The following is a 23805-nucleotide window of genomic DNA, read 5'->3' as shown; positions in this document are numbered from 1 at the left end:
TCGCGCGCCCCTGTGTTTTAAAGGCGGGGGGGCGGCCTAACCCCTTTTATAATTTCCTCCCCACATCTCTTTCGTTTTGTTTCAAGACGTGACGTTTTTACCCGTGCACGCACTAATTTCTTTAAGGGTTTTAAGCCCTTCGAGCATTAATGAAAAGATTGCATTTTCAAATTCCTTTAAATATTGAAATGAGCTTTTTACCCCTATCGCCCGTTCCTTCGTTCCGTCCCCCGGTTCCTGCGACGTCGGATGTCGAAAAACTGGTGTCGCGAAACTTTTAAATACACGTGACAGTCGGAGATAAAGGTCATCCATCAGGGGTGGAACGTGTCTTGATTTTCACCCCTTTCCACTTCAAACGCATTAATTTTTCACCCCCACCTCTTCCTATAAGATTTATTACTTATCATTTGAATTTGAATTTTATTTATTATTTTAATTGGATATTGGTTTTAGTACTATTTTATGGTTCCAGTGTAATTTTAATCATAGTTTTACCTTCATAAAAATCAGCGCATTCCTTGTCAGTCAGGAATTCACGATGAAAATTATTCTGCTCGTATTTTGCATTGTAGCTATATGTAGCTGCCATAAGGATTCCACAGGTGCTTTTTTAAACTTTTATTGTTTTTTTTATAAATTAATTTTGCTGTTCTTAGGTTTAGCTGAAAAAGAGGATGTTGCCACAATGAGCACTATTGCAAAGTATACGTTCAACGTAGCGTCTAAATTTGTTCTTTGGATTTTAGGTTTTTACCTCGATGAAAAAATGTTGAATAGTGAGTTTTATTATGTTTGTACCTAAACATATTCACACATTAATCTTATTTATTTCAGTTATAACGAAGATTTTTGAAAGTATAAAGAATTTAGTGAACATGAAGGACTAACATTTGTGTATAATTTCTCTATAAAAGCATTAAAACAATAATAATAAATGATTTTAAATATAAAGTTGCTTTACTTTAAGTTACGAATCAACGTATAAACACACATTTCTGATTTGAGGTAAATCCAACATCCAACAAAATTTCTCGGTGGTAAATCCGAGATTTCATCCAATCCCAGAAATAATATGCCCAACCGAGGACATTAATACTAGTACAGTATGTCGGTGTGTTTAATAAAGAGCAACAACAGCCAGAGAAACGACCACACATTAAGATATTTGTAATTGATGAGGTATGACAGAGCGCACACTGCTCCGTCCATTGTTCTACGGACGATCTCCATCAGAGATACACTCATGAGATTGTTTATTAAGATGACATACCATATTGTCTCCGCTCCGTGTAATGCACGTATTTATATCAATTGTTCCACTCGTCCGCAAAGACTGTAGATCTAGATGGGGGATTCATTAGGATCCGGCTCATCAATCCAACGTCATTAATATATTTGGTATGTACATCCATAAAAGGCACTCTCATATTTTAACTAATTGTATTACACTTTTTTTAAAAAATTGAAAGTAGATATCGCTCTATATTAGCACTAGTTAATTTGACATTAGTGTGGATAAAGTAGAAATCTAAGTTTGCTAAAAGTTAGATTAAAAATTATGCATAATACAAATCGGGAACAGTGTGAGATCGTAGCAAATTGATGGATGGCGTTGGAGTTTTGTAAAGTTTAGCACAAAGGTGGGAAACATGAGGATGGAAAGAGTTCTGTCGTGGGCGTTTCTGATTCTAATTAGGACGAAATTCGGGCCCGGCTTTCCATAAATATTTCAAACACATCAAAGTAGAATAAAAAGAAAAGAGTGGAAGAGTGAAGTTCGCGAGCACAAAGGCCGGCTTTTTAATTAGTTTAGTGGCAAATCACTTAAAAAACCCTTATAATAATAATCATCGAAGATGTTCTTTGTACTCTAACCGATGGCGGATACTCTATCAGATATCCGGCCAAAATTAAATTAATTCCATCGTTTCCATTAATAAAATTTTAAGCGTCTTGTTAAACTTTTTCATTAAAATTAGTCCAGAAATAACATGTCGCGAGATAAAAGGGCCTCCCCGTGGCATTTCTAATTACGCAATGGCTTATAATTGCATTAGTCCTCGGCATTCAAAATCCATCGATCTTTGAACTTTTAACCGGCCCCGCGCCAAATAAGAATTCCACTCTTATCTGGGTAGGGGGACAGCCGCCCAAATCCACCCTTATCTACTTACATCGCACCCGATTTTGTTGGGACAACTCTGAAAATATGGATGAACTTGTTCGTCGATTAATTACTTCTTTATTCACAGATAAATATCTCCTCCAATCTTACTAATTTACTTGTGATTGATCAAATTCTTAAAATTTAATTTATATTGATCTGATGCTAATTAACAACTTAGAAGACATCAGATTACACCAAAACATTTGTTTATAAATGTTCTAAAACTATATATTTTAATTCTGAAATAAATTATAATAAATTAACTGAAATGGTAAGAGTACAACAGTTAAAATAGTTTATAAAACTATAATAGTAACATATTTTATCTTTTTAATAATAAAAATACCTGAAAGTTGTAAAAGCAGCATAAACTACGGACTTCCCAAGTCTTATAGAGATATTTTCTATAATAAAACGAATTTAAAATAGTTTTCGATGAAGGTTAATATTGTTCAGTCGTTACGCTCATGAACTAGTCGACCACTTGTTGAACTAGAGAAATCCTAGACAGAGTAAAAGTAGCAAAAAGGAAGGATAATTTGGTCACCGATAGAGAAACAATTCCGGGCTAATTCCTTGAATAAAAGAGTCCCCCGGACGATTATAATCTGTTGGAAAAACGTTGGGCAGGGGGAGGGACGAGGGCCAGGGCATCAAAAATGAATTCCACCCGTTACCCTCACATTATAAATCCTTCTTCCATACCAATACATCTACGTCTTATTTCCAGCATTCTGGCCGTGTTTTAAGATCCCCTTTCTTTAATTAATCTCCCACCCTCGGCAACAACGCCTGGCAACGAGTGTAGGTACAGTGGCACAATACACTTTTTCCACTCTTTCGTCGTACGAACAGCCCTAATGTCTCTGATGACTGACATTAATTAAAAAATCTTGTTACGCATGCAGGAGTAACCGGCTCCGGCGAGAAGGCAATTTTAAGACTCGCCTCCGCGAGGAGGCATATGCAAAATAGTGGCTAATTTATGCGCGTTTTTTGCGCAAACTTCTGCCTCGTCCCACCACCCCCGGGGGCTCCAACCCCCGCCCTCCGCCAAACCGCCCGCTTTCTTTTCGCTACCGAAACACTCGGAGAAATCGCCCGGTTTTTTTTTCGACGTCGAGCGGAGTTTTAATTCTTCGCCGTGTAATTTATCACGGGTGTGGAACAAGCTGTTGTCAAAGTATGAGGGAAATTTAAATCGTAATTGGGATTTTTTTTTTGGAAAATTCGTTTGATCCGCCTATAAATAAACCGATTCGTGTTTAATCGAAAACTGTTCGAATTAACTTGACTGGACTTGGATATCAGAAATTAGAAAATTAAGGAGATTATTACTATGTGTTTTTTCCTTTGCAAAAAATTGATTTTCCAAAGTATTTGGTGTCAAATTAAAAACAACAAAGATTTTAATTAGTTCGTGCTTACAACATCATCTATTCTATTGTACAACAATAACTTCTAGTTTTATTGCTGATTGATTTACTCAAAACAATAAAATAAACGTAATTGAAAATTGTTATTTATCGAATAAACATTTAGTAGTGTGTGTTTCTCATAAAGAATAACAAATATAATGAAGATTGTAATTTTTCTTTTTACAATTTTCTTTTTTACAACTGTCATATCGTCAGAAATATGTAAGTGATCATAAATTATAATGAAAAAATGTGTAATAAAATTATTTATTATTTAGGGCAAAGTCCCACGGATTTAGTTTTACGTAAGTAAAAATTAAATTAGTAATTTTTATTGATACGATAATAAAATTGGTATTATATTATTTAAATATTTTTTATTTTAGATCAACAACCAATTGATGAATATATACGTAAGTAAAATTTGTATTAGTATATTTTCGCTTTATTTTAATAATTATGTTTTCATTTTTTAGCTGGAATTCGTGGTTTTCGTATATTTCCCAGAATGCCTTTTTATCATTCAAGAAAGAGACGAAAACATAATAATTAATTATTTTTTTTAGTTATTTTTAAAAGCACTAAACATAGTAATACTGTAGAAAAACATTTACATTCAACATGGTGATTTTAATATATGCGTTGAATTGTAATATAATTGAACAAACTTGTTAAATTTGATTATTATTAAAACATAGTTTTTGCCAATTTTATTTATTAATTATTTTCAATTCAATATATTATAATTTTTGCAATTAATTTTAACAAGATTTACTGGCGTATTAATGGGTAATTTTTCACCAGTCCTACACTACATAAAAACAATGGGGAGTTGCTAGAATCAGGGATGTTTTATGTATGCGAACCACCCCACGGTCGTCCGCCAACGTCTCGAAGAAAACCCGGACGAAGAATTAAACTAATTAATCCCCGGCAACCATTTTCTTACGGCCGCGTTCTTACAGATTAAAATCCTGGCCGGTATTTATTTCGTACCCCTTTTTCCCCATTCGATTTTCCACGTTTTTGTTCACTAACTATAGCTTTTTCCTGTTGCGAAACCTGCCTAGATGTACGGTCCATGTATCCACTAAAAGATGGCACCAATAGTCTTGATGTCCCTTAAATACATTTATAAGCTTTCCTAAATGTAAATGTGAATTAATTTTTTTGACTGAATCTACTAAAATATACGTCTTTTATGTTGCACAACTTACAAAAGGAATTGAAAATAGCTAATTCTTAAGAGAAAAAAAAAAAAAAAAAATTTGACTGTAACCATTTTCCGGTGTTAATATCTAAAAGTAAATATTCTTGGAAACTGGATCGCACAGACAGTTAGTGGAAAAATCGACGGATATCATGTGAAGAGAGAAATTGAACGTCCACTGTTGCTGGTCATCGGGCATGACACCCGAAGACTTTGTCTATTGTCAATCATTATTCGGACATTAGTTACACGTCGAGCCTGTCGTGGGAATCTTTCGCTGTTTCAACAAAAACAGATCTTTGTATTGTTTAAAAATATTTTAATCAAACTAATGGTAATAAATATCATGTTGACAATTGATATATTAACATGTATAATTAAAGGAAAAATTCGTCTGATTCTTGCTTGAAGGGGGTGGTAAATGAATGGCGGGGGCGTAGAACGGAGAACGGCCGGAAAAGGGTTGAGAAAAAGATTGATATTGGGGCCCGGGAGAAAATTAGAGTACACTTGCATTCGGAAAAGTTCGTCGGCATTAAGGAATGCTTGCTTACACATGAATTTCTTTCGGTTTTCAAGACTGAATGTTTAAACTTTTCGCCAGTGCTTCGGCGTCCCGTAATTAGAAATTGCGCAATCGATATTTAATTAATTCATCATATTAAGATTAAAGGGGTTTTACGGAACGCATATCTGAGGTACGGATGCGGTTTTTTTTTAATTCTCTCTGATTATTTTTATTTTCCGAGGCGAGCTCGAGCGTCGATGTTTGTTTTTTGTTCCGAGGGAGAATCTTAAAAGTTTAATTTTCCATTAAAGACGGACGAACAGATGATGTCATAAGTACATTAAATTTCGCTCTAATTATCCACTCCTTCGTCGACGGACCAATGATAATTCTAATTAAAAATTCGCCAACAACTACAGACGCAAATCCGAACGAAACCGCCGCAAATAAAAACTCACAACTTCGAGTTAATTAATTCGCAACTGGGAAAATCGCACATCGTGTTTAATTTTTTTTTCTGCCATTGTACTTGATTTACCAATATTTTCGCGTCGTTGTTTTTATTAATAAGCAAATGGAAGTTTATAAAAATTGTTTTATTTTTTTCAAAATAAATCGCCTTAAACATTTGAACAGAGGCGAATAAGAGAAAATTCATTTGGATTTGTGGCGGTTTTTAATAATGCAAAATCAATTAATATGAATGAGCGGCTCCATCAGAAACACAGCACATAACAAAGTGGTTGTTATAAAGATGGCCGTTAAGCCCCCCCCCCCCCTCCAAAAGCCGCCCCCTCAGTTTTGTTTAAGTTATAATCTAAAATAATTACACGTAATATTTTACATCTTTCTTTGCGATTGCGGCCGCCACGCCGGCAGTATTAAGAATTTGAAAATCCGAAATCCTTTCTCATTTCGCATTTAATTCGGCTAAGCCCCAATGGAAATCAGAATTAAAACGTAGTTTTCTTGTAAAACTTGCGTCATTTAACTTATTCCACCACGGTCTCCGAGGAGTTTCTTTCATGCCCGGCCTCGAATAGAAAGGATCCCCCGTTCCATGAGAGTAATTAGTCGATCCGCGCCGTTTCCACTAATTTTTAATATTACTTCTTAAATAAATACACGGGCTACGTTTTAAAATAAACTTCAATTTTGCCCCGGTTTAATTAGTCGCTGCGCGAACGTCTTCATTACCGTTCGGTTCGATCGTTCGAAACAATTTTTTTTTTTGTTCAATTCACTTGCCTCCATTGTCTGCGGTCCGTATTAATATTTTAATTAAGGTTTTTTCTATTATAAACAAAAATTTTACAGCGACACCTAGCCAGTGAAAAAAGTGAACTTATCAGCGACATCTTAAAACGAATGGCCCGTATTACGGTTTTTGCGTTTTAACTGATTTTCGATTCTAATTAGCCGGGCAATAAAACACAGTCGAACGGTTACGTTTGAACGTTAAAAACTCAGTGCCAATGATGCATTGAGAATCGTCGTTTTTTTTTCACCCGGATCGACCGCGAGCCAAGTGTGTGGGAAACGAACACACTGGACTAGTTTTTATCGGATCGAACGTTGCGATGCGATCGTTTCGTTGCGCTCTTCTTAACCGGAACTTATTGTTTGTGAATGGGATGTCGGTCGTTTGGTTTTCGGTCTTCACTAAAGTCAATTTGTGATTGTCCGATGTTAAAGTGGAGATTTCCGTCGGATTCGACGAATTGTGCAACCATTATTCACTGATTTTAACTTATTTTATAATGTCCCATTCATGTAGACTATTTCAATTATATTTTGGGAAATTTACATTCTTACATACTTATTCTAGTTTTATAACAATTTACATTCTAATGTTTAGCTGATAATGTAGTTCATACTTAATTTAATTTCTTATAAAAAATATGTATTTAAAATCATGTAATTGACAAAAATTCATATATATTTTTAAATAAATTATATTTTTATTTTTAGTTGCTATTGAAGGTCGAACTCTTCTACTTCGTAATAAACAAATATTTAGGGTTTAATTCAATTTTTAATATATTTTAATATAACTTACCATGACTTCATCCAATTTTGATAATTTTATTTATATTTATTAGACAATTTATAATTTTTTATTTATCATTATAATTAAAACTTTAATTCATAATATATTTTTTAAAAACTTTTACAATTTTTAAACCAATATAAAGTTTTGTTCATGTATCAATTTTCCAATTTTTTAACCAAACCAATCCTGACTATTTAATTTTATATATAACGTTTCGTTCATGTAGGAAATTTGATTTATATTTTTAGACAATTTACATTTTTTCTTTTTAATTAATATTCAATAATTTAAATGTACAACTTTTAATTACCATGCATTTTTTCCCATTTTAAAAATATAATTTATATTTCTAAATAATTTACATTAATATTTTTAGTTAAAATTGCAATTAAAATATTTCTAATTTTTAAAATTTTTAATCTAATGTAAACCAAGCTAAACTATTTATTTAATCCAACTGATTAACCAAACGTATCACGACTTTAATTTTATATATAATGTTTCGTTCATGTAGGAAATTTTATTTATATTTTTAGACAATTCACTTTTTATTTTTAATTGATATTTAATAATTTAAATAAACAAACACTTAAAATTTAATTCAACTTTTAATTACTTTCAACGTAACCTACCATGATTTTTTCCTATTTTAAAAATTTAATTTATATTTCAGAACAATTACATTGATATTTTAAGTTAATATCATAATTAAAACTTTTCTAATTTATAATAAAAGTTTAGAATTTTTAACCTAATTTAACCCAAGCCAGTGTATTCATTTAATCTAATTTCCCTATCACGAGTCTATATAATTAACTGAAAAGTATGATTATATTTAAAAAATGTCACGACTATTTAATTTTATATGTAATCTTTCGTTGATGCAGAAAATTCATTCCATTTATAGTTTTAGGTAATTAGACAATTTAAAAATATTTCTGTTGATATTTTGTAATTTAAATAAACAAATATATAAAATTTAATTCCATTTTTTAACCTATTTTGAACATGATTTTATCAAATTTTTAAAATTTATATTTCAGTTAAGACTTTTTTAATTTATTTTAAAAATTGTAAAATTCAAATCAAATCAATCAAATTTAATTAAATTAATTTAATTTAGTTTTCAATCAAACCTACTTTTAATTGATATTTTGTTATTTTAATAAACAAATATTTGAAATTATTTTCTCATCATAAGTTTAAAAATTTAATTTATATTTCTAAATAATTTAAATATTTATTTTTAATTGCTAGTGTACATAAATACATAATAAAAAATAAATCAAATTTTTAATGTCAAAAATTGTTAATATTCTTAGTTAATTTAGATAAAATTATACTTAGTTAATATTTTGTAATTAAAACTATTTTAGTTTATAATTAACAAATATTCAAAATTTTATTGGATATTGGATATATCATGATTCAAAAAAAGTGATTTAGTTATTTTTAAATATTTTTTAATATATATTTTTCTAAATTGGATACAAAAATATTTGTTTATTATAAACTAAAATAGTTTTAATTATAAAATATCAACTAAATATAATTTTATCTAAATTAACTAACAATATTAATAATTTTGGCATATTAAAAATTGGACTTATTTTTTATTATGTATTTATTTTCGTATTTACTAGAATTAAAAATAAGTATTTAGAAATATAAATTAAATTTTTAAACTTAATAAAAATTATGATGAGTTAAAAATTTTAAATATTTGCTTATTAAAATTACAAAATATCAATTAAAAATAGGTTTGATTGAAAACTAAATTAAATTAATTTAATAAAATTTGATTAAAAGAATTTTATAATTTTTATAACAAATTAAAAAAGTCTTTATATTTTAAATTTAAATTTAAAAATTTGATTCAAAATTCAAAATAGGTTAAAAAATTAAATTTTCAAAATTTATTTATTTAAATTACAAAATATCAGCAGAAAAATGTTTAAATTGTCAAATTGTCTAAAAATACAAGTTTCTGAATCATTGATTTTTTTTTATTTTTCATTATAAATTATTTATATTTTATTTTAATATATAAAAATTTTATTAAATATCTAATCTAATTTATTATAAATGTATAACTAACAGTATAAATATAAATTGTTTATAAATATAAATTAAATTTTCAAATTTGTTATTTATAAAGGGAAATTAGATTAAATTAATACGTTGACTTGGGTTAAATTAGGTTAAAAATTGTAAAATTTTTATTATAAATTAGAAAAGTTTACGATATTAACTGAAAATACTAATGTAAATTGCCCTGAAATATAAATTAAATTTTTAAAATAGGAAAAAATCATGGTAGGTTAGATTGAAACTAATTGAAAGTATAATTAAACTTTAAGTGTTTGTTTATTTAAAAAATTAAATATCAATTAAAAATGTGAATTGTCTCAAAATATAAATGAAAATCTCTACATGAAACATTATATATCAAATTAAATAGAGTAGTGGTAGCTTTGGTTAAGCAATTAGATTAAATAAAATAGTTTAGATTGGGTTAAATTAGATTAAAAATTTTAAAGGTAAAGTTTTAATTAACTAAAAATATTAATGTAAATTGTTTTAAAAATTGTAATTGTTGTTGCAATGTTAAATTATATTTTAAAAATTGTAAAAAAATCATGGTAGGTTAGGTTAAAACTAATTAAAAGTTGAATTAAATTTTAAACGTTTGTTCATTTAAATTATTAAATATCAATTAAAAATATGAATGTAAATTGTCTAATAATATAAATGAAATTTCCTACGTGAACGAAACGTAAATTAAAAATTTTAAAAATTGGTAAAAATTTAATTGTATTATTAACTAAAAATATTAATGAAAATTGTTTGGAAATATAAATTAAAACTAATTAACCTGAACTATTTCGTTTTACTTTAATTTAAATTAACTCAACTGAACATATTATATGTATATTTGTTAATGTATATTGAAAAAGATATAAAATCTTAGCTTATGTCAAACCAACTTAACCCAACGCAATCTATCATAATATCGAATTAATTCATGTAAAAATCATATTATACATTTTTAGTTAAAAATCTTGTGTGTTCTGTAAAAATTTTTGATTATAATGATGGTATAGTCGTATCTTTATTTGATTTGAATTCGGTTGATTGTGTTGTAAATTGTGGTGGTGTTTTCTATATATATATATATAGATATATATGGGAGCGTAGATCAAAGCATGAATTTATTCTGGGAATAATTAAAAAGTCATTAGAAAGAAGAAGAGCGGAGAGGAATGGAGTTGTGTATCTGGAGGCCTGTGCGAAGAGAGAAAGGCTTAATTAAATCCCGACCCTGGTGGAATATCCGAAACTTTATCAGATTTTCTTCCGACTCTTTCTTTTATTTAAATATCTCGCTTGTTTTATAATCTGTCTCTGTCCCTTATTCTTAAATCTATCACAATTCTGCGTGCGTTTTATCGTCGGGGAAACTCCGACAAATTATTCCCAGGTCGTGTTCCTACCCTCGAGCCCCTTACAAGATAGAAGAGAATTTTACGAAATTAATGTTTATAATTGCATTGTTTCTTACGCGAGAAAATAATGAAATACATTGATTAAGTTTCTTGAGTCACTAATGAGTGTTTTCCATGAAACTAAAGATACTGGAATTCAATTATTTTAACTTTATAAGCCACTCGGTCCGATACATAAAAATGCCTCTCGTCTGCAATTCCTTATTCCATTAAAATAATTCACTCTACAACGTTGCATTTTTATTTCGCCTTAATCGCGTTTCATCCCATTTTATTTTGTAACTCAACAATTTTGAGTACAGTTTCTGAAATTCGAATCGGAGAAAATCGCGTGCAGAGTAACCGCAAAACGCAGCGGCATCGATTAAAAATCGACAATCAAAAGCCGGCACCTTCTGTTCGAGCTACCGAGCTTTACAATTGTACGTATCATTATCTTTATTAGATATTGTGATGGTAATTCCGGTATGTGTTCATTTCACATTAAATTGATGCGTTTAGATCTCATTCCGCTTGTGCGGCACTGTTTCTCACACAAATCCACTCCGTATCGTAATGTTCGATGTGTTCGATACGCTGATACAACAGCCGAATTGTAAACTGCATGTGGCGACCGCAAATGTCTATAAAAATGCCTGCGGAATTATGGGGTGATTGTATGGGGTTGTTTCGGTGCAAGTGTTTGCTGTGAGACTCGGTGTATTTGAAGTTTTATGGATAGAAACTTGTTGCTTCATATGCACACTATGGGGTTGAGTATCAAAACCGCTTCGTTCGTTTGTGTGGAATGTAATACATATGCATTAAATGGGAATTAGCGACTCGGCGAATTTCATTTGGCACAATCACGTTGACTCACTGTTTCGCCTTTAACTCTAATTAAAAGTATTAATTAGTTTCTGTTTACTGATCCGTTATATATCATGTGTCTTGTGAGTTTGACCACCGTTCCAAACATCTTAATCCGGCTAATTGACCGGTATTTATGGGGAAAATATGACCGATAAATATCATGTATCAAGTAATGGTACACTAAAAGCTATTAATGGACAATTATAAACGTTGCCGGCTGTTTATGTTTGCTAGAACTGTTCGGCGTTTTGTTTTAATAAGGTTTAGTTTGGCTCGACATTACAATTCACGAAATGCATAGTGGGTGGTTACCAATACGTTTGCGAACGGATTTATATGCTTTTTCGGGGATTTACCCAAACGCAATAATCTTGATCACCACTCCACCACCGTTTTCCCACACACAAATCAATTTAAACCGAACAACTTCGATTACAAATCGGGAACATTTTCTGACAGAAACAACGAACGATAGGAAATTAACATTCGAATGCATCCGCATGCGTCAGATCTCGTAAACTAGTTTTTTAATTAGTCCGCGATACGTTGGCCCGTTTTTCTACCAGACACACACCGAAGGGGGAGGCACTCGAGAAGTATAGTTTTTGACCGTGGGGCAGCGTTCTTGTGCGGGCGGCACCAGAACAGAACGCGCTCCACGGACACATTAGAACTTTATTGGTAATATGTTAATAACTCTTTGGATCAGTCGCCCCGGGCCGCTTTTACAGCTAGTTTTTTTTCCGGGATCATAATGCGGACGCTACGGACCATTAGACCGGTCGAAAAGTGCGCGATAATTAATTGCGGGCTGCGGGCCCATGTTGGTTTTCGGCTCGGCATTCGCACGCAATTCTAAAAGGACACAGAACAAATCAATTAACCAATAACTGTTCCATTAACAATGTTATTTGTACATTTGTTTTATTTGTTATTATTCTTATTTAAATTTACTGATACATATTTAATTAGCTTTTATTATATAATAAGAATCATCTCTTTCAATCTTAGGTGAACTTTAGGCGGTTAATATTATTATCACAATATATTGTAATATTCAAATATCCCTCAAACGTTTCAACAATAAAGTAAAATAAAAGTACATTTGTTTATATGTGATGTATGCAACGTAATTCATCCTGTAGATAGGTTGAACATTACTTGTAAAGCTGTTAAACATTGTAATAGAATAAGTCCTCCCTTGTTTGGCCGAATTTGACGTCATTTCAGGGACTGACTCTTTAGTTTCTGTCAAATGCTGTAAACGGTCAAGTCACTACCTGTTTAACATATTGCTGAAATCTTTTAAATGTTTTATAATGAGGTAATGAACAGCTAGTAAATAAACGTTAGATAAGTTTAAAAAATTTATTTATTTATTTTTGTAAACATAATTCTATATTTGAATTTGAAATAACACACAAAATTTAATATCATAAACTCACAAAAATTATATTTGTTCTGTTAATGAAACTATAAAAATTTCGTAATTATAGATATATACAAAAAATAGATATTTAAAAGCCAACAAACACTATTTATTTAAACATATTTTGAGTCAATTCCTTATATTCTTACAATTACACTTCAAATATCCTTATGTCTGATTTGATAATTAACTGCAACTTATAATAGTTTATAGACGTATAAATTACTAAACAAATTATAATTTAGTAAAATAAATAGTTTTTAGTGGAATTTTTAATAGCTCAATATATAAACTTCTTACAGCTTCAAAAATGTAAGTAATATATGTTAAATAACTAGGTGTTCTTTAACAAGAATTTAAACTCATTTGATAGTTTACAGTGTTTTACGGAAATGAAAAAGTCACTTTCAAAAGTGATGTAGAATTTCACACAATTGAGATTAAATGATTTGTCGGATTTATTGGGACTTACTAAACTTTCGCCGAAACGACAAATTACGCTGATTGCCATACAATATACACATATTTAATATTACAAATTTTCAAAATTTCGATTAATAAATTTTCATATTCTGCAGTAATGAGTTAAATTAATTAATTAAATTTCTTTTCTTCTTTTCTATCTGCAGAATACTTTCCATTTTTTGTACCTGCACTTTTATTAACGTCCATCTCAAAACAGACGTAATAATACCTGTCAGTTGCATTATATTGCATAAAATGGCAACATAGCTAACATGAAAATAATATTAATGACGACGACTCCTCAGTATATTGACAGGTCTTCATTAAAAATTAAAACGTTTTAATTTTCTTATGTATTATATCCACCAACCTTTATTGTGTTAAAATAATATACAGACACGGGTAATATATTAATTAAAATCAATTCATATTGAAGCAATAATATTGATAGTGTATGGTTCACCTTAGGTAATATTGATCAATAATTGCCGGTTTGAGTAGTATCTAGAGACAATAATGGGTGATGGAAATAACATATAAAAAATCTAAACTAAAAAGTTTTTATTAGAGGCCCGTCAACATTATTTTCATGTGTTCATGGGGTATTGCCATGTTATTCAATGTAATATCATTATTGATTCTCAAGACGTGATCGATATTTTTTTTCAGTTTATTATTATTATTAGAACTATAATATTTATTAATGGACATTAATAAATGTGTAGGTACAAATAATGAAAAGAAGACGAATTCAGATAAAAGAGATGATAGGAAATTTATTTTACATCCTAAAATAAATTTCTTTTTTTCTCTCGATCTGTTAAATTCTTTTCACTTTTTATACTTGTACCAGCACTTATCAATGTCCATTTCAAAACACTTGTGATAATAATAAAGAGCTGCCAGTACCGACCACATCTTGAGAATCAATTATATTATATTGCATAAAATGACCATAATATTGACGACTCCTCAATGTGTTGACAGGCCTTTCTTGAAAATTAAAACGTTTTAATTTTCTCATGTATTATTTTCATCATCCATTATTGATTCAAAATAATATTCAGATGGGCAATATATAAATCAATATCAAACTTGAAACAATAATATTGACAGTGTGTGGTCCACCTTAGGTGAGAGTGATCAATATATTTTTTGCTCGTTTGAGTAATATCTTGAAACAATAGTGGTTCATGGAAATAATACATACGAAAATGTAATAGTTTCAAATTTTATTAAAATATTGAGACGCCGATTGATTGATTCAAAATAATATTCAGATAGGCAATATATTGATCAATATCAAACTTGAAACAATAATATTGACAGTGTGTGGTCCACCTTATGTGAGATTGATCAATATATTTTTTGCTCGTTTGAGTAGTATCTTGAAACAATAGTGATTCATGGAAATAATACATAAAAAAATGTAATAGTTTCAAATTTTTGGGACGCTAACAATATTGTAGAATATATTGCCGTGTTGTTCAAAATAATATCAATAATGATACTCAAGACGTTATCGATTATAATTATTTTCAGCTCATTATTATTATTATTACAAGTATTTTAAAACTTACATTAATAATAAAAAGAGAATTCAACAAATAAAGAAGAATATATGAAATTTATTTTATATTCTTCTCTATCTACTGAATTCTTCTCATTTTTTTGCACTTGTACTTGCACTTTTATTAATGTCCATCTCAAAACACTCGTAATAATAGTAAAGAATTGTCAGTGCCGACCACGTCTTAAGAATCAATTACATTATATTGTATAAAATGGCAATATACCTGACAGGAAAATAATATTAATGACTCCTTAATATAATGACAGGCCTTTAATAAAGATATTAACTTTTTAATTTTCTTATATATTATTTTATCAATAATTAAATACTATATAGACAATATCAATATTGAAGCAATAATATTAACCATGTATGATCTACTTTAGGTGATACTGATCAATATATTGATCGTCTGATGAGTATATTGAAGAAAATTTAACCGTTTTAATTTTTATTAAAGGTCCATTAATATTTTGAGACGCCGTCAATATTACTTTCACGTGTGCAGGGTATTTTGTCATATTGCTTAGTAAAACATCAGTCGAGATTTTGATCGAGATGAGAAAAAATTTATTTTAAGATGTAATCAACGTATTTAAAATTTATTGTAAATTTTGCAAATTTGTATATCAAAAAATTTATATTATTTAACAAATTAGAAACAAATTAAATTATATATAACTTAAATTTTATTCATCAACAGTATTGATTTGTATGCCAAACACAATTTTAGAATACATTATGTCCAATAATATGGATTCAACAACATTGACACTTTGAGGTACTCTTAATTATTTCGGCTTTTTTGACTACTTGTTCTCCAGAGTGATATATTTTTTGCAGTATTATTCTCTTTTAATTTTTGTGCTTAATAATATTAAACAGTTTAACTAAATGATTACGAAAAAAAGTTGATTGACGTGGTCCAGTTAGGAAGACAAACAAGACTTGACGTAACAAGTGGCAATAGTGCTTGGTCATGTGTTAGCGTTTAATGTACCAAGATGGTGGTATCTAATGGACGCGTTTAGTAAAACAGATTGGTTATTAAATTGTTGGGCGCTGGCCGCACCACGATGGAGACCTCAACGTGACAACAGACGAGGAAACCCGCCATTTCCCCAACACGAAACAGTTTTTACATGACGCCCCGTCAACTAATCCGTTTGTTCGGGTCTGACGTTGATTAGGTACGAATTAATGACGGTACAACGTTATTAATCGCATCTGAAAATAATTGGAATCGGACCACAGCGGTGGAAGTTCCCCGGTTACATCTTTTCTCATATAGATCCGAAGAAATCGGTGCGACCAATCGGTTCGATCGTTGTGGTGGTGGTGGTGGTGGAGGAGGGAGGATGCTGCAATGGTACATAGTTGGCGCACGATATGATTACAATCGCCGCTCCGACATATATCATTCGAGCTATTATTATTGCTATTTGTTACTAATGATTGTGTATGTTGAAGTCAGTCGTGCATCATTACTCATTAATATAGTTCGATTTGATCTCGGCCAGCCATGAGAAACAACCGCACGATCCACAGTGGGATCAAAACTAATATTTTTTCTTGTTATACTATTACTTGAAAAAAAAAAAGTAAATCGAATTTTTACTTGACTATTGTTTTGTTATGAATATTTTGATAAACACATGCATGTTACTCCCTAATATCCCTGGCTAACAATTAAATCTTGCCAACATTATTTTAAATAGTGACTAAAACATAGATTCCTGTCCGTTTTCTTAAGAAGTTTGGTCGACGGTGCGATTGTTGGATAAAGCATTGCTCTCGATAGGTTAAAAAGTAACGTCCCTAATGAACTTTTTGTGTATCACACGAATTTCTATTGTGCAACAGATCTGATCCGCGGCCAATTTTGCCATTCTACGGCTTAATCAATTTTATTATTGTGTTGCCGCTAATTACACGTTAATTTATTTTTATGTTAGATTGAACTGTGGAGAATCGAACGTTACGATGATTGAGACGCATAAATTCATTGATTATAGTATTGTTTCTAATTAATTTCCTATTCTTTTAAGTCTCTAATGTGCTTTTGATCATTTTCCTTTCGACGAACATAAAAAAATCCGATATATTTCCTGTAAGGAAAGTGAGTGAACAGATAAGATTGTTCGGCGTGCAATGACAAAGTGCGGAATCGTTTTAGATATCGACGTAATTAGATTGTCAATCGGGTAAAGAATGTTAATGCATTTGGAATTTTAACGTTCCGGTTGTTGCATTTATTGTACACGACAAACAATCGGTCCGATATCGCACAACACTAATGTACGGGACAACGAAAAACGCCGAACACATCGTATGGCCGTATGGCATGAGATCTGAAACCATTACGCGGCACTAAAACCGAGTGGATTTATCTCACGTCCATGATCAGCTGTCCGGTAATTGTCCGCATTATTTTACCGATTGTGAGCATTAATTAAACGGCCTCCAGTTACAACACACACACATGTATGTTTATTGTTGTACATAATTGAATTCTTCACAGGCCCGAATTGTTACCAATGATTATCTCTTGCGCTTAACGCAAGTCATTTCGGGCTAATTAAATTTATGTGTGCGGTGTGGTCTCTGTTAAATGAATGACACACCTCGCCGCCACTGATCGCGGAAAGCGGCCACCAGGAGAAGAGTGCGTCGAATCCGGGATGGTTTTGGTAGCCCGGGGGTTAACTGGGTGCAGTGCGCCGTGTAACGTGTCCGTCCACGACAATGACGTGTGGGTGAATCAATGACTGCACAAAAGAAATAGAATCGAGAATCGTCCTTCTTCGGCTCTGCCCATAGAAAAGGCTCTTTTATTTTCTAAAACCGTGCCCAGCCGCTAACATATACGGGCCATAAATAACACGGTTTTTTGATAGTGCAGATAACGCGCATAAAAACTTATTAACAAACCCCGCACATTATTTTAAAATGCCTCCTTTACGGTCTGCACCGTTAACGGATGATTTTCGTCACTTGTCACAATTAATTTTTGCCATTTCGCCTGCGGCTCGGCGATGTACAGCAATTAAAACGGCGTTTCACATGTCAGGGAAAGGGTTGCAGAGGGTAGACGCGTAGTTGGCCCAATGAGCGGCGACACACGTGCTCGTTCGCCCACTAACGAAGCATCTCGCCGTCACGTATGAGATTGTCGTTCTAAAATGTGCACGCACAAAAATTCTTTTTTTGTGGCTCATTAGGCATCGCGTCGTGGGACATGTGAGGTTACGTGGGTCTTCTGCTCGGGATTGACGTGCGCACGTTTCTGCACATGATCTTATCTCGTCGCTCGGTGGTTCACCGGTTTTTTTTTTTTTTTATTTTATTTTTTGGGATTTCTTTTTATTAATTAACTGAATGAAGTGAACAATAAAAAGTTAGGTCACACTATAACACGCTTAACAGCAATCATTTTAATTGTAACAAGTGCAAAATGGTTAAATACGACCAGCAATTACTGTTTATGAATCGTGGACCGTTAATGGTGTGTGTTGAACGCGTTCTGTAAATCCCTGATGTAAAAAAAACGGTACATTCCAATTAGACACTAATACTTCAGAAGGAAACATATTGTGTGCACATTTTCTAACTGTCCGTAATTTTTCTGTTCCTCAACTAATACAGGAATCGTGTCCTGGATTGATATACGGTTAGTAAATCATCACATGTCAGACACATAAAGTGTTCGGGCAAAACAAAACTAATTGAAACAATTTTATGTGCGTTACAATAATGTGAGAAAGTACACACTAGTTGAAGAATTGCGTCGATATTCAACATCAGATTAAATCGTTTAACGTGTAATTACGGTTTAGGCTAATTGTTAACAGCTGATAAATTTATGTCTCTTGAGAAACAATGTTTGTTATAATTCACGGTCGTAAAAAGTATGTCCATAGGACAATACGCGACCGGTTCCCACCGCGATAGGCATCTCCAAAAACCTCACAACCATAACAGCGAGAGAAAGACTCATTAGTAAAATGCAACGCGGTTATTATTTAGGGAAAAGTCGTAGAGGTATGTGGACCACCTTCAGAGGTTAATACGGAGTCATGTGGAAAGGTGAGTCTGGCGCATTCACCCTTATTGCCAACCACATGCAAAATTCGCCCAATCTTATCATCCACATCGCAATACACCCATGTTTATATTCGGCGGACACGAACCTATGCTAGTCATACAATTTTTTGTCGTTACAAAAGGAAAATGAAAGGAAAATAAATTATTAGATTAAAAAAGGAAAGCAAGTTGATGATGATACGTTAAAACAGTCTCAAAATCATTGCTCCATTATCCATCAAAACAGATGACAGTGATGGGTAACGTACGGAGGTGGATGCGGTGTTGGATACGTGATGCCCGGAGCTTCGCTCTCTGTGTGTCCGTTGGATTTCAGACTCCGATCTCGCGGTTAAGACGGAGCGCATCGGGTTGCAACAATACATAACGAATCGGATCGATGAGATTTGAGGCATATGACGAACCCCCGAAACAGTTCTGCGTCGCGTTTCCTTCATTATTCATTTGGCTTTCACAATAAATCGGAGAACGGGGCGAAAAAGTCGCGGACTTTTAAATTTTAATGATATTCACCCCGAGTAACGTTTAAAACGGGAATTAAGAAATATACAAATAAAAAGGTTGGCGGGGGTTCTGTTGTTTTTCTCCAGAGTCGGGACCTTCTCTCTCTCATTCAAATCATTTTCCAATTCATAGGAAGTCTGTTCGTCTGCCCGAGGTTCGGTGATTAAAAACTCAACCCGAGCCCGAAATTAAAACGCTCCAAATACAGATTTTAATAAATTATCACCACCTCCACACGTTCCACAACACAATATAATAATAATAATGCAGATTGTGATCGCACGTTCGTTCACATATTACTTTATTTATAGTAACGAGCAGTTAATGACGGGCCCGAGCCAACAGCCAAGGTTTATCAAACCCTTATCGTTCGATCTCTAATACCTCGTGGTGTTGCGGCCGCCTGCGACACCTGACCCAAGTTCACCTCCCGTCATTGTACCCGAGATTTTATTAATCTGATAAACGCGGGACTTCTTTCATTCCACCGTCGATATGTGGAGCAGTCGTCGCTGAATATACCAATATAATAATGTGGTAAATACATTGAGTCGAATCCCACCCTGTAGAAGAGTCAGAAGTGATTAGTCTCACATGAAGAGCGTAGCGATCGGGTAATTGTTTTCGATTTTTTAAGAACCGTGCCCATTGCTCGAGCCTATTAATATCATAAAGTGGCGTTTTTGCGTCTCGGGGGCGCACGGTGCCGCAATTGTGACTTCAGCCGTTCGCCCGAGTGATGAGTCTTGACGTGCCGACGACGGAATTAGAACGCAACGGCGGTGGAGAAGACGAGAAGCATGAGGAAGTGCATATATTACGCTTAATTGTCGACCGGGTTCAAAGGAGAGAAATTGATGATATCGGGGTGCCCACGGTTACCATCGAACGTCAACGGGAGATTTATTATGCCTCCACTTGTGTCTTTTGGCTCGCGGCTTAGCGACAACTTACGTTCTTCTGTTCTGATGGTGAAGGGAAGTTTTAACACGCCTTCCGTCAAGCCAATTTACCAATATCAACGCGCAAAATCTACGATCAAACGTCACAGCGGTTTTTTATGTACATCATCACTACATATAAAAAAAGAAAATGAAATATCTAGGTCAGATTAAATTGTATTGTGATTCTTTAACAAAAACATATGATTTCCGAGGGGTGGTTTTATTGGAAAATAATATCGACACTCGACATAATAAACTCCCCCTCACACACAATCGGAAATCCATCTGGTTATCGCCCTCATGTCGATAAACGTACGACACGATTTATATCAATAAAAGTAGGTGGCGATTGACGGTTCATAACCGAAAAATTGATAATATGTTTGCGGACAGTGACCGCGTCCGGATGAATGATTTTCGGGGGCGTGCCGCTCGCAGATCTCGATGGGACGATAAAACCTAAACGGTTCGCTCCCTCCGTAACGTTCCAAAAGCAATTCTTTCGAATTCACTTTGCGCCCATTCACGATATTAACCCGATTTCGTTTTCTAACCGGGCTTGAAAAAAAAAATAAATAAACGTAAATAACACCCCGGAAACTGGGCCCCCGGCTTTATTTTTATGTACTCGAACGACACCAATCCTCAGAAAGGGGTGAACTCATTAGCTATTCAGTTGCTTTCATTAATTTGTTTAATGTCATTATTTCACTGACTTTTTTAATACTTTATTTTTAATTCTAATTCTAGTTTAATTTTTTTGTATTTTATATAAGAACTAAAAAAGTACATCTTTAATTTCTCTTTTGTTCTTTTAACTTTTGTGTTTAATTTATACAGTTGATAGAAACATATCTTTTTAATTTTTAACATTTAATTGTAAAAATTATAAAAAATGTGTGAATATTTACCAGATGTACTCAACCGGACAAAATATGATTTTTTTCATATAATTGTAACATAAAAATTGATGAAATAACTTTATAAAAAATATTTTTAGAATTTATATTTCATAGGATTTTTTTAGTTTTTTACATAATAATAATAATAATAATTTTAAATAAATTAAATAAGAAAAGATGATTATATAAAAGAAAATTGAAAGGGGGTAAGTCAAGGGTTCAGCTTTCAAATCAAAAGAGTTCCAATTCCATTGCAATAATAAATTTAATTTAAAAGAAATAGTATTTTATTATCGTAGAACAAAATAATTTTAATCAAATAACAAAATCAATTTTTCTCTTTTGTTTTCTCACGAAACGAGTTACGACTTTCTCCACATGAATGGGTATGGTTTTGTGAACGTGAAGAAGTGTCAATCCAGTTGCTATTGAAGTCAAGTTTTGAACTGCCAAGGAGAAGAAAATAACCCTTCCGTCGTTGCTACCCTAACTGACAATTTTCTTAGAGTGTTATTCATTTCATCATCACAATTTTCTATAAGATTAGAAATATATTGAGGAATATTATGATTTCATTGCCTTTTATCTTATAAAGCCTACCTACATTCGTAGTTTATAATCGTTTGATAGTTGCTTTATAATCTTTATCTTCGTTAGAATAAGTATATATAATCGACTTTTGGAATAAAAACGATTAATTGAAAAAATTAAGTACTTCTAGAATCAGACAGCCCTCCAGGTCATTTATTATAGAACCTAGATGATGAATGTATGCTATATGCCCTGAAGAAATACTCTTCAGCAGATTGAGAACGTTAGTGGACTATTCTGGGACATTTAATTTTTACGTCTAGTTGCTGAACTACTTCGTGGCCTCTTCAAAAAGCTGTCTTTTGTCAGTCAAATTAGAAAAACCAATGAGTTGAAGTCAACCTGTACTGGGTTTAAGTAAACCCAGTACAGGTCATTCGGATTATGACTTCCTCCCCTGAATATACCCTTGAGTTAAATCAACAGTTGCGTGGTTACTTTCATTAATTTAAAGTCATTATTATAATATCTTTTTAACGTTTTCTTCTTAATTCTATTTCATTTTTTATATGTCGAATATCATTATCCGTATCAATAACATTTTTGGGTTAAAAAGTACTTTTGTGTTTATTATTATTTTTATTATTTTAATAATTTTATGACCCTACATGTCTTTTTTTTGTACCCAACTTGAAATAGATGCCTTACCTCTTTAATTATTATAAATTGTACATGATATATTATGATAGAAATTTGTATTTTAATTTTTTAATTAATTTAAAGTATTTGATTTTTAAAATTGTAAAAAATATGGAGTCTTTATTAAATTTACAACTTTTAAACTCTTTAGATTTCACCAAAATTTTTAGATGCTATATGGTAGTACTGCAGTAACTATGTCTCTGTATTTTTTTTCAAATAGTTATAATTTAAAAAATATATATAGTGTCGCCGATTGAAAGCGAAACATCCTCGTAAAATTTGTATCTTTTGTCCGATTTTGACTTTCTTTCAATTGTAAAGCATAAATGTATTTATGGACAAAATGTTTATTGGAATAAAACTAACAAACAACAAAAAATTGAAGAAATCATATTAGCAAAATTTTTATAGCATATCTAATCACCTCCTGAAATTGATATATCAAAATTTTATAAAAAAATATGCATATTCAATATTTTGAGGAAAAATTAAAAATCATATTCTTATGAATTTAGTTTCTTAATCGAGTAGGCTAGGGAATAAACTAGCAAAAATATCTTATTTTTCAACAAAATTGGAATATTATTCTGATTATACTATACTTATACAAATTGTTTTTTCTTAATCCAGGGCTATCGTCAAATTTGTGCTAAAAAATGTGACATTTTCTTTATAAGTACATATTTTTATGATTTATTATTGAATATATATATAAAATGAGACGAAAAATACAAATTATATGTATATTGTAAAAATAAAATTAAGTTAAGAAAAACTGTAACATTTACATATTTATTTACCGATTGTGAAATAGTTTTTCTACTGATAGTAGATTAAGTATATTACATAATTTGACATTGGTGTAGGTAATGTTCGGTAACACATAGTAAATCGAAGATTCGTAGGGAAAAAAAGTTCAAATCAGAAAAATATA

General features: G+C 31.7%; 2 long non-coding RNA genes across 2 annotated transcripts; both read left to right on the top strand.

Annotated features, from left to right (window-relative positions):
- Positions 1 to 456: 456 nt before the first annotated feature.
- On the top strand, positions 457 to 937 carry LOC109594663 (uncharacterized). Its single transcript, XR_002191247.2, has 3 exons — positions 457 to 605; positions 660 to 779; positions 838 to 937. It is a non-coding gene; the product is annotated as an uncharacterized LOC109594663 (long non-coding RNA).
- A 2742-nt stretch (positions 938 to 3679) lies between these two features.
- Positions 3680 to 4296, top strand: LOC109594667 (uncharacterized). The gene is made up of 4 exons (XR_002191251.2): positions 3680 to 3810; positions 3867 to 3893; positions 3975 to 4001; positions 4065 to 4296. It is a non-coding gene; the product is annotated as an uncharacterized LOC109594667 (long non-coding RNA).
- The last annotated feature ends 19509 nt before the right edge of the window (positions 4297 to 23805 follow it).

This window comes from Aethina tumida, chromosome 1 (assembly GCF_024364675.1).
Source record: "Aethina tumida isolate Nest 87 chromosome 1, icAetTumi1.1, whole genome shotgun sequence".
Lineage (NCBI taxonomy): Eukaryota > Metazoa > Arthropoda > Insecta > Coleoptera > Nitidulidae > Aethina > Aethina tumida.
Note: the sequence above shows the minus strand (reverse complement) of the source record. Positions and strands in the feature narration are given on the sequence as shown.